This window comes from Acipenser ruthenus, chromosome 3 (assembly GCF_902713425.1).
Source record: "Acipenser ruthenus chromosome 3, fAciRut3.2 maternal haplotype, whole genome shotgun sequence".
Lineage (NCBI taxonomy): Eukaryota > Metazoa > Chordata > Actinopteri > Acipenseriformes > Acipenseridae > Acipenser > Acipenser ruthenus.
This window is the reverse complement of record NC_081191.1, coordinates 98576726-98594508: the sequence shown is the minus strand read 5'-3', so window position 1 is coordinate 98594508 and position 17783 is coordinate 98576726. Positions and strand designations below refer to the sequence as shown.

The following is a 17783-nucleotide window of genomic DNA, read 5'->3' as shown; positions in this document are numbered from 1 at the left end:
TCGGATGCATAAGCAAATGGACGCGAACTGTTACCACCGGTTTTTATTTTAATGTAGTTGAATACCCAAATCAAGCTTACATGGTATAACAGAAGATACGCCACTCTGCTGTCGGTGGTTTATTTGTTCGCTTTTTAATCCGAGTCTGGTTTCTGTAGCCAGAGACTGCGCGGCTCCACCCACAGTAACTCAGATTTCAAGTGCTCATTCTCAGCGCAGTGGATGAATGAAGGCAGGGTCTGAGGCTGAACAGCAGGTCTGACTGACTGAAGAGGCGATGATGATGTCACTGTAACATAAGGTTATAATAACCGAACGGCAGCTGTTGATTCCTAAACTATGAAAACCAGGATGATCATAGGAATGGCACGTTGTCTAAAGCGGCACACAGCTTGTCTGGCTTGTCCACGCTGCTCAACAATGCCTGTCAAGTTTGTGTTAACAGCAGTTGCACATTAGTACTGTGCCTATAAACTATACATAGGCTATAATTTGCTTTAATAAAGAAGGGGCACAAGCAACCCTTTGCTTTGTCTTGTAACTTAAAAAAAAAAGGTGAAGGAGCTTTAATGAGAGAAGGCTGGGATAGGAACAGCGAATAGAAGAGCAGCCATAGGTCTAGACTGAGAGCAGTGAAAGAGGAGACACATTTTCAAAGTGGTTACTGCAGTCTGTAATCAAGTATCCCTTTAGAGGATCTTGTATTGTATGAATTTGCAAAGCTGCAGCTGCCCCCACAACTGCTAATAACTCCTAAACCATTTCAGCTAGCAACTTTATGTGTTCTGGAAACTCCTTGCGCAAAATCTAACAGCATGCTTCATTTTTACTTGTGGACTAGGGTGGCTGCAATACTGGGATCATGTGACTTTCTGCTTTCCGGATGATCAGACCTAAAGGTTCCAGGTATTTGCTAGCTTCATACTTCTGGTGCACAGCTGTGCTGTGTGTGGGTATCCTGGGATGCTCGTGTTCAGGTTCAATCGTGGGTGTCATGCAGGAGGCTGTGTGGTCCAGTGGTTAAAGAAAAGGGCTTGTAACCAGGATGTCCCCGGTTCAAATCCCACCTCAGCTACTAACTGATCGTGTGACCCTGAGCAAGTCACTTAACCTCCTTGTGCTCTGTCTTTCGGGTGAGATGTAATTGTAAGTGACTCTACAGCTGATGCAAAGTTCATACACCCTAGTCTCTGTAAGTTGCCTTGGATAAAGGTGTCTGCTAAATAAACAAATAATAACACAGAAAGAAAATAACCCTTTTGTGACAGTTAATTTGAAAGCTGCCATGGCCAGTCTGCCCAAGCCTAATATTTCAGGTAGTGCTCCCTTTTCACAAAACCTTTTTTTTTTTTAAGAATGTTTTTTAAATACATTTACGGGCCCGGAAAAAGTTTTTAAGACAGGGCCCGCCTTGACTTATGTATTTTATTTTATTTTTTCAAATAAAAAAACTAGTTATGGGATCTTCTTAAAATACATCTCAGTTCTATGAAATAGTCCTGCTTTTTTAAGAAAAAAATTAATTCATCATGTTTTTAATTAGGAATAACCTGCACCATTCTACCTTGGCACTACAGTACCTGGTTGGTACTGCATGCCGTGGTGCTGTTGTTTCAGTAGAGGGCCCTCTTCCCTTAGAGACAGAACTGAACCAGCTCCCCAGCACTGAGTTCAGGGGCACTGTGCTGCCGCAGGGTCTGTCCTCCAGGAAACACATTTGATTGGAGGTCTTTTCTACTGTGTGAACATTAAAGAACATACCATGGTTAACAACACAGCTCCAGTATATCTTCCCTAATATGTATTGGCATCGCTTCATTGATCTCACACGTTTCATTATATATAAGATGTACACATTATGGTAAACGTGTGTGTATCTCACTGCCGCACTTCCAAAGTGCCCTCGCATTCTACGTCAATAGGTCACATGGAGATTACATGGGCATTGGAAACAGTAGCAGAGTTGCAGGGATGATTTTAAAAGTACTTTTCATGCCTTGAGCACTGAGCACAAGTAGACACAAGCATATTTTTATGAACGTGAAAAAGTCTTTACTTTTAGTGCAGTACATTCCCAGTAAAGACCTCTTCTCAGCAAATCACAAAGGAACTGACAAAATTCCACTTTACTATGGAAAGTGCATAATCCGTGTTTTTGAGAAGAATAATTCAATGTAAACAGCCCATTGTAGTTTCCTAGCCTGTATGTAGGAATATAAATGGTTGGTAATGAATTGCAATGCTACAAGCACCTGTATTCATTCTGTCCGTAGAAGAATTTCCCACAGGCTAACCCTTGGCAATCTTGGCAATGTAGGTTGAGTTTTAGTACAGCTTGTTCTTGTACAGTACACATATGTTTCATTTCTGTATGTGGCCACTATGTGTGTGTATTTGTAATATATTGCTATGTTAGCCTGGCCTATAGTACTAGGGTTATCGTTACTATTTTTGAATAACTAGTCCTGTTATCCTGGTCAGAGCTGGGAGGTGTGCTGCTTTCAAATGGTCATGCTGATTAAAGACAATTAATCTCTCTGGTCAAAGGATCCCTTGCTGAAAACATGTTTTGTGTTTTTCTACACTATTAAATTCATCTAATTGCTGTAAAGCCGTGCTGAGGTTGGCAGTAAAATACCAGGGAATGTGTGTTAACTTCCCAGCTCTTGCTTGTTGCCAATGCACCAGCTGTTACCTTTTAGCAAGGCAATAGAGCACATATTGGAGAACACAATCATTTATACTTAATTCAATTCTACATTGCCCCCCATATATGAAGCCATATGGAATGTACTGAAATAAACAAAGTAAATGAATACCCCACTGAATGAATTCATGGGCTTTTGTAACATTGTTTTGTGTGATCTGTTCATACCTCTGAATTATTACTGCACTACAGGGACTGTCTGAAAATGAGTGTAAATGAGTAACACTTTGTTGTGTCTGTCTTGATTTTTAAATGTGTATTCCCTATTTAATAATAATAATAATAATAATAATAATAATAATAATAATAATTATTATTATTATTATTATTATTATTATTATTATTATTATTATTATAATAATATTACTACTACTACTACTACTACGACTAATAATAATAATAATAATAATAATAAATAATATATTAGAGTTTAGTTTAAATGTTAAATGTTTAGTGGTGATAAACAAAACTAAAGTATTTGCATTTTTAACACAAAAAACAAACAGACACAGTGGAGTCTTTATCATTCAGCTTGATTTTACAATTAGACAAACATTAAGACAAGAAGCCATTGTCAATGTTTTTTCTTGTTTATGGAAGTCATCTGTCAACCCTGTTGATACATTTTTAAATTAAAATTACTTAAATGTCGCCAAGGGCCAGCACAAACCTGGAACAGCACTGCACTTGTATCACGAATAAACTGTATTTGCACAACGAGCACTAATTAACTCACTAACTGACTTGTTTCTGTGTTTCGTGTTTACTGTGGGTGTATAAAGAACAGGACTATTATTTCGGGACAAACCCGGGGATTACAACTCAAGTAATACACACCGCTGTATTACTTAGCATCATTTATTGTTTACTGTTTGTTTTGCCGTCAGGTACTGGACATACAAACCCATTAAACAACTTTGCACCTGGATTATAATTGATGCCTGTTCATTGATCACCTGCACCTGTGCATTGTTAACCACTTTGCCACAAAGGGGTCATTCCATGTCAAATCAACACGTGCCCCCAGCACAATCTTGTTCAAATGTTATACTTGAGTAGATTCATATTTTCACAAAATTCACATATAAGATTCTGTTGTGCTTGCAAGGTATTGTAAGCTAACATTAATATGTAATTCTGTAAATGTGATACATAATACATTTCTGATATAAAAAAGTATATCTTTTTATTTAAAAAAAGTTCCTCTTAAATTTGTTGTATTCTTTTTTATACTGTGAGTAAAATAAAATTGTCAGACAGTGAACAGACTGACTGGCTCCTCCAGCAAAGGCAATCCTGGCAGCAGAAATGCTGCCAGTGGCAATGCTTGCCCCTCCAGCACTGAAAGACCCCAGGGCGGTGATGAACAGGCATCCCCAGCAGGTGACGAACAGGCATCCTCAGGCAGTGCAGGCTTGGCAGCCCCAGGCACTGCAGGCTTGGCAGCCCCAGGCGTTGCAGGCTTGGCAGCTCCAGGCATTGCAGGTTTGGCAGCCCCAGGCAGTGCAGCACAGGGCAGGAGCATTCCCTTGGGAGGTGACGGCAGGAGCCATCCTTCAGGAGGTAGCTCTAGCTCCTCTGGTGGTGGAGGCGGGAGCAGCAGGTAGTCTCCCTCTAACACTGGAGATGGGTGCGTCTCTCCCTCTGATGCTGGGGACTGGTGTGGACATGCCTACTGCCTGTGGATCCTCCTGATGGGACTCGAGATTGTGTGGCCCCTCCCATATCTGTAGCCAAGTAGTTGAGTACCAAGGCTGAGATGTCTGGGAGGGATGCTGGACGATGTTTCTGCTCCCAGGCTTCCCATTGCTCCTCATCTCTGGCCCACAACAGGTTGATCACCATCAGGAGGGCCTCCTTCATGCTCCCCTAGGGGTCCTGCAGCCTGTCCCATATCTTACTCGAGGGCGCTGGATGCTCATGCTTCCCCTCATGGGCTCAGGATGCTCGGGCTCCACCCTCTTGGGTGGCAGACACTCGGGCTCCTTCGCCTTCCTCTGGTGACGGCTGCTCCTTCCTTTCTTCAGCACTCGAGCTGGTAGCTCCTCCTCTTCCTCCTCTAGGAGGGGGCAGTTGAGCACAAAGTGCCCCCACTCCTCACTGATAGAGGCCTCGAAAGCAAGGCCTCGATCCACACCAGCTTGAGCCTCGAAAACGCTGATGAAGGTGTCCCCCTTGTCCTCTGGCTCTCGGGCAGGCAGCACCTCCCTCGCTTGCCTTCGGAACCGGCCATTATTTTAAATGTTCTCCAGGCCTGAGTATGTGAAGGCACTGTTTCCCACTTCTCTGACACCATATGTCACGGATAGCTTGATGGTGAGGTCAGACCAGGAAGAGACACAGACTATTACTGCGGGCTGAAGCACTGATTTTAGTTTTATAACTCTTACTATGTCTCCCCCTCCACTCTGTCTCCTTTGTCCAAACTCTCTCCAACTCTCATCAACCCAACAGGAGCGTCTGCTTCGGTTTTATATATGTGGCCATCTCCCAGTTGGTAATTACTTGGTAATTACTTGATTAATTGGGAGATGGCCACATTACGCACAAGGGATTTGAACCCCATCCATGCTGTAAAACAATAATAACAAATATTGTGTTTTTAAATACTAAACAATACATTTAAATCATAATACAACAAATACAAAATCCGCACAGGGTGTACCCTGCCACACTGGGCTATCAACCTCCAGATGGAGTGATAATGTACAGTTCAGGTACTGCTAGGCTAGTTCATGTTCTCACTGCGGCACCCCACATCAAGGATTTCAGGGATTCCATAGAGAATCTTCCAGAAGCTGGCTCCTGTTCTGTTTCTCATCAAACTGAAACAGCTGCCAATAACTGAAGCTTTTTCAGTGTTATTATTAAAAAAAAAAGCTTTTGCTTTTAGTTTTGTTCTGTTCAATCTAGTTAATGGCTGTGTTGTGCATATTTGTAATAGCTGTAATGAGTACCTTTTATTATAAATGGTCCCTTAGCCGGAATACTTGGAAGTCATCCCTTGATTTACAGGATTTGTTTTAGAGATTTCTTGGATGAGGTTAATATTTATCGGATTATGAAGACAACAAAACTTGATTTGACATCAACTAAAAGCGAATCATTAAACAAAATTGAATACCTGTAAAATAATAGTGCTGGGGATGTTACTTTTAAAAAGTAATCCGTTAGTTACAAGTTCCTTGAACAAAATTGTAACAGTAACTTATTACTTTGAAAAAAATGAACTAGTTACAGTTACAAATAGTTACTTGTGGTCAGGTTGGAACTTTGAAGATTCAGCTGTCAAACCCACGAGGTCTCTCATCTGAAGTCATTGTACAAACGTAACTCAAAGTAACCAGATCCAGACCCTTTCAATGCACTGACTTTGGCGTCATCAGTGTTTTTGATTGGTGGGGATGTGGTTGCCCCCTGGGTGCAGAGAGCAATGGGAATGAGCTCCTCTATACCAGTGCATAATGCTGTGTCTGTTACTGATGAACCAGGCAGCTGCTCCAGCCTCACACCTTTCAACAGGTGCTGCTATAAGGCAGTGGGGGTTTTGGAATTGCTGCTAATGTACACTGGAAACAGGATGGGAAGAGCAGGAGAAGAGAACTAAACTGGAAAAAAACTCCAATATAGGAAGTGCTTTAAACTGTGAAACTGTTCAATCTGAATAACCTATTCAATTTTGCATCTGATGAGCCTAGGTGTTGTGACCTACATTTACTTACATTGTGAAAATCAATGAAGCAAAGAAAAGGCCTGAACTCACCAGTGCTTCAGCAGTAAATTACTTTCTGGTTCCTTTCAGAGACAAGGCACAGCATGAGCAATAGCCTTCCTCTGAGATACATTTGTTTTCTTTTGTCTCTATAAGTGTCTTGTATGAATAAACAAAACTCATTTATTGCTAGATCATCTGTCCAGGACCTTTCTTATTTTTAGTGTCTCTTGATTTTGAGGCAGTGGGCTCATTCATAACACAACATAAGCCTTTTTTTTTTTTTTTTTGCTAGCAGAACTAGGATTTTTGTACCCCACAATCCTTTGCTTAATCAACCTCAGATGTGTGATAGATCACATGAAGTGTAAGTGATTATAAAACATGTTTCAAACTGTCATAACACTTCAAAATGTGCTATATAATCACTTTATAAAAAGCATGCTTCAAAGGTACTTGTTTATTAGCGTGAATTTACTGAGGGGTTTTGCGATGGCTTCTCAAGAGGAGGTCTGTTCCATTCGTGAAGGGTGTTGCTCTATACCAGTGTGATGCTGTAATGTGGATGACAAACAGGCCTATTTTTTACTACTCATAATGATGGTATTTCATAGTAATTTCCTTTTGTTTAAATACAATCTGTAAAGTGCACTTTATATACTATGATGGGTATAATGGCCGGCTGCCAGAAAAATGTATTGGATTCTATACTAGATGAACCAAGTTGGTTTGATACAGATCCAACCCTCAATGATAACACAACTCACAAAACAAAGTTCCTGTATTAATGAATTGGATCTCTCTGTGGCTCTGAGTCCGAGCCTCTGCAAGGATAATTTTTAATTAAAGGTTTTAATTGGCACAGGTTCTTGCCTATCAAGTTTTGAGTCTTAGTTCTTCATATGTTGAAACAAAAAAACAGGAATACAGGAATAAATAACCAATTTATTTATCTAAATGTAGTCATAGTATAATATATAGGTAATCATGCTTTGGAAAAGTTATAAAGTAGCTATCATCCGTGACAAGAGAATGGTGTTATTAAAGCAATCAAATAGACCCATGAATACTAGACTACGGGTCTTTCTTTGAAGACAGTTGAGAAAGACTCTAGCTGAAATGTCAAAGAATTGTAAACATTTATTTTAATTCATTCCATAAATCTTTCTTCTTGCACACTTGCATTGGCGGTATAGGTCTCCAATATGCAGTTTTGAAAGCAAGCACATACGTTCACTGTAAAACATGAAATCTGGTATCTACCTTTCAGGAGGTTCAGCTTATACCGTTTCACTTTCTAGATCATTTCACTTTTCAGCCCAATCTTCAGGGACAAGTAATGCTCCTGGGGAGAGTTGCACAAAGCGCTGCTAGCATTCAGCTGGCTGCTATATCTAGCAAAGCATGTCAGTCTACAGGGGGAGCAGCTGCTTGGTTAATGACAAGGAAGAAGACAATTTCACTCCCCGGGTGAAACAACCAAGCAAGTGGAAACTGACAGCAAGGCGTGCAAACAGAGATTCCTTTAGCCTGGTGTAGTAGCAAATGCCATGTTATAAAGCATACATGCTTGCTTTACCATGTCATTCTTTGAAAACTGTGTATTTTTTTGAGATGTATGTAGTATGCAGGTTCATTAACCACACATACTGTATTTACATAGCTTTACTTTTTTTTAATTTACCAACATTAACACCATGAATTCAACCACCTTATTTTTTTACTGTTCATATCATTTTGTTGTAAATACATGTATTAAACAATTTAACAAAAGTATAAGCAGCTACAATGTAGCTGCGGGTACCTGCATGTTGTATTGTAGCTGATCTACAACCACTTTAAAGACAACTACCTGTCCCCAATTACAAACAATCCCTCTACAGCTCAGGAGCATTACAGTGCTTCTGCATTACAGTGCTTTAGCATTACAGTGCTTCTGCATTACAGTGCTTCAGCATTACAGTGCTTCTGCATTACACTGCTTCAGCATTACACTGCTTCAGCATTACAGTGCTTCTGCATTACAGTGCTTCAGCATTACACTGCTTCAGCATTACAGTGCTTCTGCATTACAGTGCTTCTGCATTACAGTGCTTCAGCATTACAGTGCTTCTGCATTACAGTGCTTCAGCATTACAGTGCTTCATCATTACAGTGCTTCAGCATTACAGTGCTTCTGCATTACAGTGCTTCAGCATTACAGTGCTTCTGCATTACAGTGCTTCTGCATTACAGTGCTTCAGCATTACAGTGCTTCTGCATTACAGTGCTTCAGCATTACAGTGCTTCTGCATTACACTGCTTCAGCATTACAGTGCTTCTGCATTACTGTGCTTCAGCATTACAGTGCTTCTGCATTACAGTGCTTCTGCATTACAGTGCTTCTGCATTACAGTGCTTCAGCATTACAGTGCTTCAGCATTACAGTGCTTCTGCATTACACTGCTTCAGCATTACAGTGCTTCTGCATTACTGTGCTTCAGCATTACAGTGCTTCTGCATTACAGTGCTTCTGCATTACAGTGCTTCAGCATTACAGTGCTTCTGCATTACAGTGCTTCTGCATTATGACCAGTATATTTGTTTATGCCAATCAAAGGTTTTCTTTAGAATAATTGTATGTCAGTGCTGCATGTCCACAAAATACCTGTTAGACTGGATTTTCACTTTTGCAATTAAACACAAATGCATTTGGTGCGCACTTTAACAAAAAAAATACACAATTTACTGACTGATTATCCCTGCACATGCATATGCAGGCTGTCTTTGTTCTGAAGCGGATGGTCTGTTCTGACCTTTATGGGCTAACAAAGACTATAATGGTTCTATTGTTATTTGTTTGTTTAATGAAGTTGAAAAGTCACCTCTCTGGTTTTGGGTCTCCACCTAATTTAAACATCCTTCTTGCATGGCAAACAAAACTCACCACAATGTTGTTTTAAAGCCTAAACCTGTCTGTTTTTTTTTTCTTAAGGGTGGTGCACAACACTGCTTGGGATTGGCTTTGACATAAAGCCACGCAAACTACAACCACAGAGCAAGAGATGGAATTGAGTGGATTCTTGATGAATGCAGTACTGTATATATCCACAGGTTGTGATGGTAACCAGGCTTTTTTTAGTTTCTCTGTACATCTAATTTGGTGCATGGAACACATAATAAATACAGCACAAATACGGTTTCAATTAGCTTCCATTATCTCACAAGACAAGAGGAGATTTTTATCTGCAGTGAAGTGATTTGTATAACTATCTCTCATCTTGTTCTTATACAGTTTTGGATCTGCTGCAGGTTCCACATGTGCTCTACAGTCCTTTAATATACCTGTTCTCAACATGCACCTCTGTAGCTAGCTATTTATTGGTACCTTTTTGCTTGGTTTTTCAGCATAGAGGAGATCTGATACAAGGTCTACAGTGTTTTTGGATGGTAACCCTAAATGGGGCTGACATCCATCAGATAATCAAGAACAGAACCCATTTATTTTTTTCATGCTAAGTCACACTGATTACGGTTTGCAGACTGGAAATAGAATGCTGTGTTCATTGTTCAGATCCAATGCCTATGCATTTATTTATTGATTTGTTTATTTATTTTAAATGTTAACTAGGAAAAAGCTCATTGAGGTGAATTATTTCAAGGAAAAAAAAAAAAATAGGTTCAGTCAGCTGTACACACAGAGCACTAAAATATAGAAGTACAAGATTTGAATAAAATAAACCCTGCCAGTAATCACAGGTGTGGCCATTCCCCAGTTAGGTAATGTATGCTAATTGGGGAGTGGCCACAATGTATATAAGGAAGGAAAAATACAGTATATACAGTATATATATATATATATATATATATATATATATATATATATATATATATAGTTTTAGCTCAGAGAGCCAACTTATATATAAAGTGTTATATACAAAGTGTTTCAACGTGCCGTGTTTCGTTTGTTCCTGTGTTTTGAGTTATTTTGTTAACTCTCCCCAATTAGCATCAATTACCTCACCTGTGATTGCTGGCAGGGACAGATTTAACCCGGTCCCTGCCAACCTTACATTTCCACACACACACTATTTACAGCAGCAGGGCTTCTCCCCTGCCACAAGCATTAAACCACAGAAATAATTGAAAACAACATCTACTCTAGCCTTTTCATATATAGGAGGGACGGTATGACAGGATTGAAAGGAGTCCCTGTCGTAATTCGCCCTCCCGACCACTGGCAGCACTGTGTAGGGTTGACCGTGATTGGGTCAGGAGGCTGAACTCTAACCAGACAGGAAGTTCCGGGTTGGGCGGCCATCTTGGCCCAAGGTAGAACCATGCGGCCGCCGAGTCCCATCATTGCAATCAGCTGTGCTGTGCTCGTCGATTGGCTGACGTGGGGCAGCGTGCTGATTGCAGGGGTGGGACTTGGCAGTGTTTAAGCACTGTGGTTTTGCCATTCGGTCTCCCTGTCCTGAACTGAAAACACAGAAGAGATGCTCTGTGCTTTGTTGTTTTGATTTATCAACCTGCTGTAATTCACAGAAACTTGAAACTTTGGGAAACCTTGGTGGATTACCGCAGTGAGGAAAACCCAGGACAAGTCGTTATTCCGAGGAAGGGAGCCAAGAGGCGGTGAGAGGAAACCCACTGCAGTAGCACGGAGAAACACAGTGTTTCCTTTGATGTTGTTTCCTGTAACCGCAATGTTTTTGTTTACTCTTTTTATTTGAAACCTGAGTTTACCATTGCTGGTGTTCCAGGTGGTTTTCTTGTTTATTTTCTGCAATACTGAACTGTTTATTTTCATTGTGTGTTAAAATAAAATCCTGCCCCAATACCATTGTTGGTACAGGGCTCCAGAACTAAACGTCACTTCCGGCTCCTGTGTGCTGTCATTTCTGGTCCTTCCCTAAGCTCCGCCCACTACCCTCACACAGATGGACTGCACTTAAACAAAAAGGAAACCAATCAGAAGCATTTAAACTAGAAAGGAAGGGGGGAGAAAACAAAAGAACAAAAGGGAGACCACATCAAAACAAGGGCAACAACTCCGGTAAGACATCCATTAAATGTATTTATCTAAATGCTAAAAGTCTCAGAAATAAAATGTTAGAACTTGAAGCTACTGTACTAACAAGTAACTACGATGTGGTAGGTGTTACAGAAACTTGGTTGTCTGAGAGTGATGGAGATGAATATAATATTAGTGGGTATACACTGTATAGGAAAGACAGGCAGGACAGAAGAGGCGGAGGTGTAGCGCTATACATAAGAAATAGTCTTGAAGCCCAGGTGTTAAATCTGGACAAAGAAAACAACGTTGAATCAATATGGGTCAGAATAATGGACAAAAATTCAAAGGGCATAATAATAGGAGCATGCTATAAACTGCCAAATTCAGACGCTGAGCAAATAATCTGTTATACAATGACATTAGAGATGCATGTAACAAAGGAGAAGCCATACTAATGGAGGATTTCAACTTCCATATAAAATGGGAAAACCCGGTGGGGATCACGACGGACGAAATTTAAATGGTGGAAATGACAAATGACTGCTTCCTAACGCAATTTGTCAAGGCACCGACTAGAGGGGAGGCATGCCTTGATTTAGTCTTTTCAAATAATGAAGACAGAATAACTAAAACAGAGGTCAGAGAGCCATTGGCAAACTCAGACCACAACATGGTCTCATTTGAAGTGTTTTTTAAAAACCCCAAAGTAATGACTAAAGCTAAGGTTTACAATTTTAGAAAAGCAAACTATGAAGGTATGAAAGAGAGTAACAGAAGTAGATTGGAGTAAAATAGAGAAAACATCCACAGAAAAAGGATGGCTGTTTTTTTAAAAATGTAGTACTAGAGGTGCAAAACAATTACATCCCAAAAGTAGACAAATCTAAATCTAAAACAAAATGGCCAAAATGATTTAAAAGATCAATTAAAAAAATATTCAGTGAAAAAAGGCACTTTACAGAGCGTTTAAAAGGGACCAAAAACAAAGTACACAGAAAGAGTACTTGGAACTGCAAACGCAAGTCAAAAAAGAAGTTAGAAAGGCCAAGAGAGAGATGAACATTGTTAAGGGGGCTAAAACCAATTCCAAATGTTTTTCCAATACTATAACAACAAGAAAACATTCAAAGAGGCGGTTAAATGTCTAAGAGATAAAAATGGCAAAATCATAGACGAAGAAAAAAAAAATGGCAAATATATTAAATGATTACTTTTCACAAGTTTTTACAAAAGAGGATACAGACAATATGCCCACAATGTCGACCTGTTCCTATCCAGTTTTAAATAACTTTAGCATAACAGAGGCAGAAGTGTTAAAGGGACTAGGAGCTCTTAAAATAAACAAATCCCCTGGGCCGGATGAGATCCTCCCAATAGTACTCAAAGAAATGAAAAAAGTTATTTACAAACCGCTAACCAAGATCATGCAACAAACGTAATACCGATCCACAAAAAGGGAGACAAAACCAAACTGGGTAACTACAGACCAATAAGCCTGACTTCTATTATATGTAAACTTATGGAAACTATAAGAAGATCCAAAATGGAAAATTACCTATATGGTAACAGTATCCTGGGAGACAGTCAGCATGGTTTTAGGAAAGGGAGATCGTGTCTAACTAACCTGCTTGATTTTTTTGAGGATGCAACATCGACAATGGATAATTGCAAAGCATACAACATGGTTTATTTAGATTTCCAGAAAGCTTTTGACAAAGTCCCCCATAAAAGATTAATTCTCAAACTGAACACAGTAGGGATTCAAGGAAATGCATGCACATGGATTAGGGAGTGGTTAACATATAGAAAACAGAAAGTACTGATTAGAGGAGAAACCTCAAAATGGAGCGAGGTAACCAGTGGTGTACCACAGGCATCAGTATTGGGTCCTCTGCTATTCCTAATCTACATTAATGATTTAGATTCTGGTATAGTAAGCAAACTTGTTAAATTTGCATACAACACAAAAATAGGGGGAGTGGCAAACACTGTTGCAGCAGCAAAGGTCATTCAAAATGATCTAGACAGCATTCCAAACTGGGCAGACACATGGCAAATGACATTTAATAGAGAAAAGTGTAAGGTACTACACGCAGGCAATAAAAATGTGCATTATAAATATCATATGGGAGATACTGAAATCTATGAAAAGGACCGAGGAGTTTATGTTGGCTCAGAAATGTCTTCATCTAGACAGTGTGGGGAAGCCATAAAAAAGGCCAACAAGATGCTCGGATATATTGTGAAAAGTGTTGCATTTAAATCAAGGGAAGTAATGTTAAAACTTTACAATGCATTTGTAAGACCTCATTTAGAATATTGTGTTCAGTTCTGATCACCTCGTTACAAAAAGGATATTGCTGCTCTAGAAAGAGTGCAAAGAAGAGCGACCAGAATTATCCCGGGTTTAAAAGGCATGTTGTATGCAGACAGGCTAAAAGAAGTGAATATATTCAGTCTTGAACAAAATAATTGAATCTATTCAGTCTTGAACAAAGAAGACTACGTGGTGATCTGATTCAAGCATTCAAAATTCTAAAAGATATTGACAATGTCGACCCAGAGGACTTTTTCGACCTGAAACAAGAAACAAGGACCAGGGGTCACAAATGGAGATTAGATGAAGTGGCATTCAGAACAGAAAATAGGAGGCACTTTTTTACGCAGAGAATTGTGAGGTCTGGAACCAACTCCCCAGTAATGTTGTTGAAGCTGACACCCTGGGATCCTTCAAGAAGCTACTTGATGAGATTCTGGGATCAATCAGCTACTAACAACCAAACGAGCAAGGTGGGCCGAATGGCCTCCTCTCGTTTGTAAACTTTCTTATGTTCTTATGTTCTTAATATGCTGTCACCATAATCAATAAGGGGTAATACTAACTGCAAAAGCTTTCAAACAGCTGCAAAAGCAGCTTGAAAGAAGTGGTTTAAAATGTTGAAGCCCTGAAGGAGGACAATGTAATCAATATGGTGAGGACAAGCGTGCACAAGTCACATGATGCGAGGAGCTTCATCTTGCTGTCCGGGTCTCTGATGGAACCTTGTTTCAAAGCCTCCTCAAAAAGAACAGCGTTGATCAAGCAGTCTGTGTGTGTGTGTGTGTGTGTGTGTGAACTCAGTGACGACCCAAAAATCACTAATACTGGGAAGCAAACCTAGAATCTTCTCAGCAAACTACATTGTCAATGTATGATTAAGTCTGTGGATTGTCTGAAAGCAGTTCCATGGTGACAGAGAAGCTATATATATATATATATATATATATATATATATATATATATATATATATATATATATATATATATATATCAACTAAGCATTACCAGAAATGCCAAGTTCTGCTAATGCAGAAATGCCACCTTAATAGATTTGGATTAAATGCTAACAAACACTAATTAGGGGTGTTAATAAATGTAATGTGATATAATGAAATACTTCAGCAGGCGTGTCCAGTCATGGTAATGGAGGGCCATTCCACTCCAGGTTTAACAGGTAAATTAGATACTTAACTACTTCAGGGTCTGGATGGAGGTTTAATTGGTTCAATTAAACAATTTAGAATAGGGTTGGACCAAAGACCAGGAGTGGATGGACCAACTTTGGACACCCCTGCTTTAGAGTCACATTATTTCTTTATGCTTGGGTGTGGGGGTGGGAGGGCTGCCCTTTGTTACAGTACAGAATAAATACCGGGTCTGTTTTGTAAGTGGGCATTTACTTTTTTGGACCTTTTTCAAGAACAGGCCTTATAATTATCACTGAATGCATGAAAGTGCAGTTTTTACATGTGTTTACACCAGATGCTGGTAGAAATGTTTTTGCTTTTTATTGGCATCCAGCTGGATACTCTAGTGCAGTGCTTCTCAAACTCGGACCTGGGGACCCCCTGTGGCTTTTAACTTGTTTTCAGCTCTTGATGGGTTGCATATTTCAAGTTAGCTATAACATTCGATAGGTAACTTGAACTGCAACTGTTTAGGAGCTGAAAACAAGTAAAAAGGTCTAATTAAGCAAATGATTAGTTCAATTAAGGGTATAGTTAAGTAATTGAGAGCTTGGTTGGAATGAAAATCAGCAAACACAGGGGGTCCCCAGGACCGAGTTTGAGAAGCCCTGATTAAAGGAGCAGAAGCCATAAAGGACACTTAGTTAGAGTACATGTAAATGAAAGAAAGGTGCAGTTAAAACATTAAATAAGATGCCTGCTTGATTCATCAATTAAGATTGGGACTGGCAAAAAGAAACTGCAACAATCAGGATATGAATATATTGAATTGAAAAAATAAAACAAAACAAAATTGTATGGCCAACTGCTCATAAGGTGACATTAGGAAACAGTGCCACCAGGTGGCTTAAAGTAATAACAGCAAGGACCTTCAAGGTAAAGTCCAATTAGAAGAGTTTAAATGCCCTGTAACCGTACATTAAAGCAGCATATTGTATACATACAGGTAGTGGACAAAAAATGGTCACTTAATAGGGCTTTGGGCCACTATGGTATCCCGCTCTGTGGAGTTCTCGGTGGACCGTTTTTGATGAAACTGGCTGCTCGCGCCCCAGGGTGAAATTTGCAGTCAATTGATCTGCAGTTGCTCGCCTTGCCTTGCACTTCGAATTAATGCACGGATATCACGATCCTGGAGTATGAGCTTCCGCCCAATGTTGCCCTTTGCTGATGATGTCTTTCCCTCGGAGTTCCATGCCGACATCACCTTAGACACCGTTGCTCGTGAAACATCAGCAAGTTGAGTTGTCTTGGTCACTGAAGCTCCTGTCAAATGCGCCCCAACAATCACCCCTCTTTCAAAGTCCCTGAGGTCTCCTCTTGCAGTCATGCTAGCCATAATTATAGGCAACCAGGCCTGTCCAGCATTTTTATACATGACCCAAAGCATGTTGGGATGTTATCTGCTTAATTAACGCATGAGCCACACCTGTGTGGAAGCCCTTGCTTTCAATAGGGCAGCAGTGTGGAGTAGTGGTTAGGGCTCTGGACTCTTGACTGGAGGGTTGTGGGTTCAATCCCAGGTGGGGGACACTGCAGCTGTACCCTTGAGCAAGGTACTTTACCTAGTTTGCTCCAGTAAAAACCCAATAATGTGATATCTTGTAACAATTGTAAGTTGCCCTAGATAAGGGCATCTGGTAATAAATAAATAATAATAATATACTTGGTGTCCCTCATTTACCCAGGTGTTTCCATTTTTTTGTCCACTACCTGTAGCACTACAGTGTTTGTGAACACCCCTTCACTTTAAGAAAATCCTCTCTACTATTTTAAATTCAATGACACAGATTTTGACAATACTGTACATGTTTCTCAATGTCTTCAATGAAGGGATGAGGACCTTTAGAAAGCCTTATAGTCAAAAGGGTTGTCATTGAATTTTAAACAGTTGTTTTTGTAGTATTTCTAAATCACTGTATCACTTGTGTATGAAACACCCTCAGTTCAGTCAGTAGAGCCATACTGCAGGAGGTTGAGAGAGGGTTACAGAATTCAAGGGTTGTTCACTTTTCTGGTAACATGGTAACATTTTATTTGTCAAATGTCTGTTTATAATGAATTATTTAGGCTGTTTGTAAATCGTGGACCTTCTCCAGGCCTTCATGAAAATCTATAAGGTCTAGTCTGTCATTGCATACCATTTGGATTGTAGTTGGATTACAGATTTGTCATGTAAAGGACAGCTTGGGTACAAAAGAATGCACTACACATTGCAGGCGTTCTCTATTTTTATTTCACAACTTCTAATGAATCTGAAATGTGTTCCAGCACATAGCTGACTTCCCCAGTCAGTTCTGTTCAATTCAGTTAAATTCAATTCCATTCATTCAGTGCTCTTCATCAATTCAGTCTATTTACAAGCTGGCCCTAAGTGGTTTGACCAGGCCTGTGATATTTTGTGATGCATAATGTATTTACGAAGCCAATCAAATTAAAGGTCAACACCAGTGTGCCTTTTAAAATGCAAATATAGACAGTATTCTGATTACCGGACAGTTACTGGGTGTAAACACTATTATTATTTCAGCCGAGTGTGATGCAGATAAGATCAATGATTATTGACAGCACCGCAAATGACACAAAACAAGCTGTACTAGCCGACATAAATATAAAAAAAAAAAAAAAAAAAATACCATTAAAATACACAGAAGAAAGCATAGCACAATGAAAAGGTAATTTTCCGTCGTGCCTTGGAGACTGTCGCCATGGTTGCAACATCAATAGCTGCTAGCTGAAGAGCAACATTTTTAGGTCTAAAAACCAACTGTCAATAAAGATGAAAAAAAAGAAGCTCAAAGCTTTTGATTGTACAGAGTGGGTTTTAATATACATACACTGCGCTCTATCCACACAAA

The 17783-nt window shown here is 39.7% G+C and overlaps 1 long non-coding RNA gene across 1 annotated transcript; it reads left to right on the top strand.

Annotated features, from left to right (window-relative positions):
* The first annotated feature begins 69 nt into the window (after window positions 1-69).
* LOC131728530 (uncharacterized) lies at window positions 70-11227 on the top strand. Its single transcript, XR_009322709.1, has 3 exons — window positions 70-906; window positions 9394-9521; window positions 10947-11227. It is a non-coding gene; the product is annotated as an uncharacterized LOC131728530 (long non-coding RNA).
* The last annotated feature ends 6556 nt before the right edge of the window (window positions 11228-17783 follow it).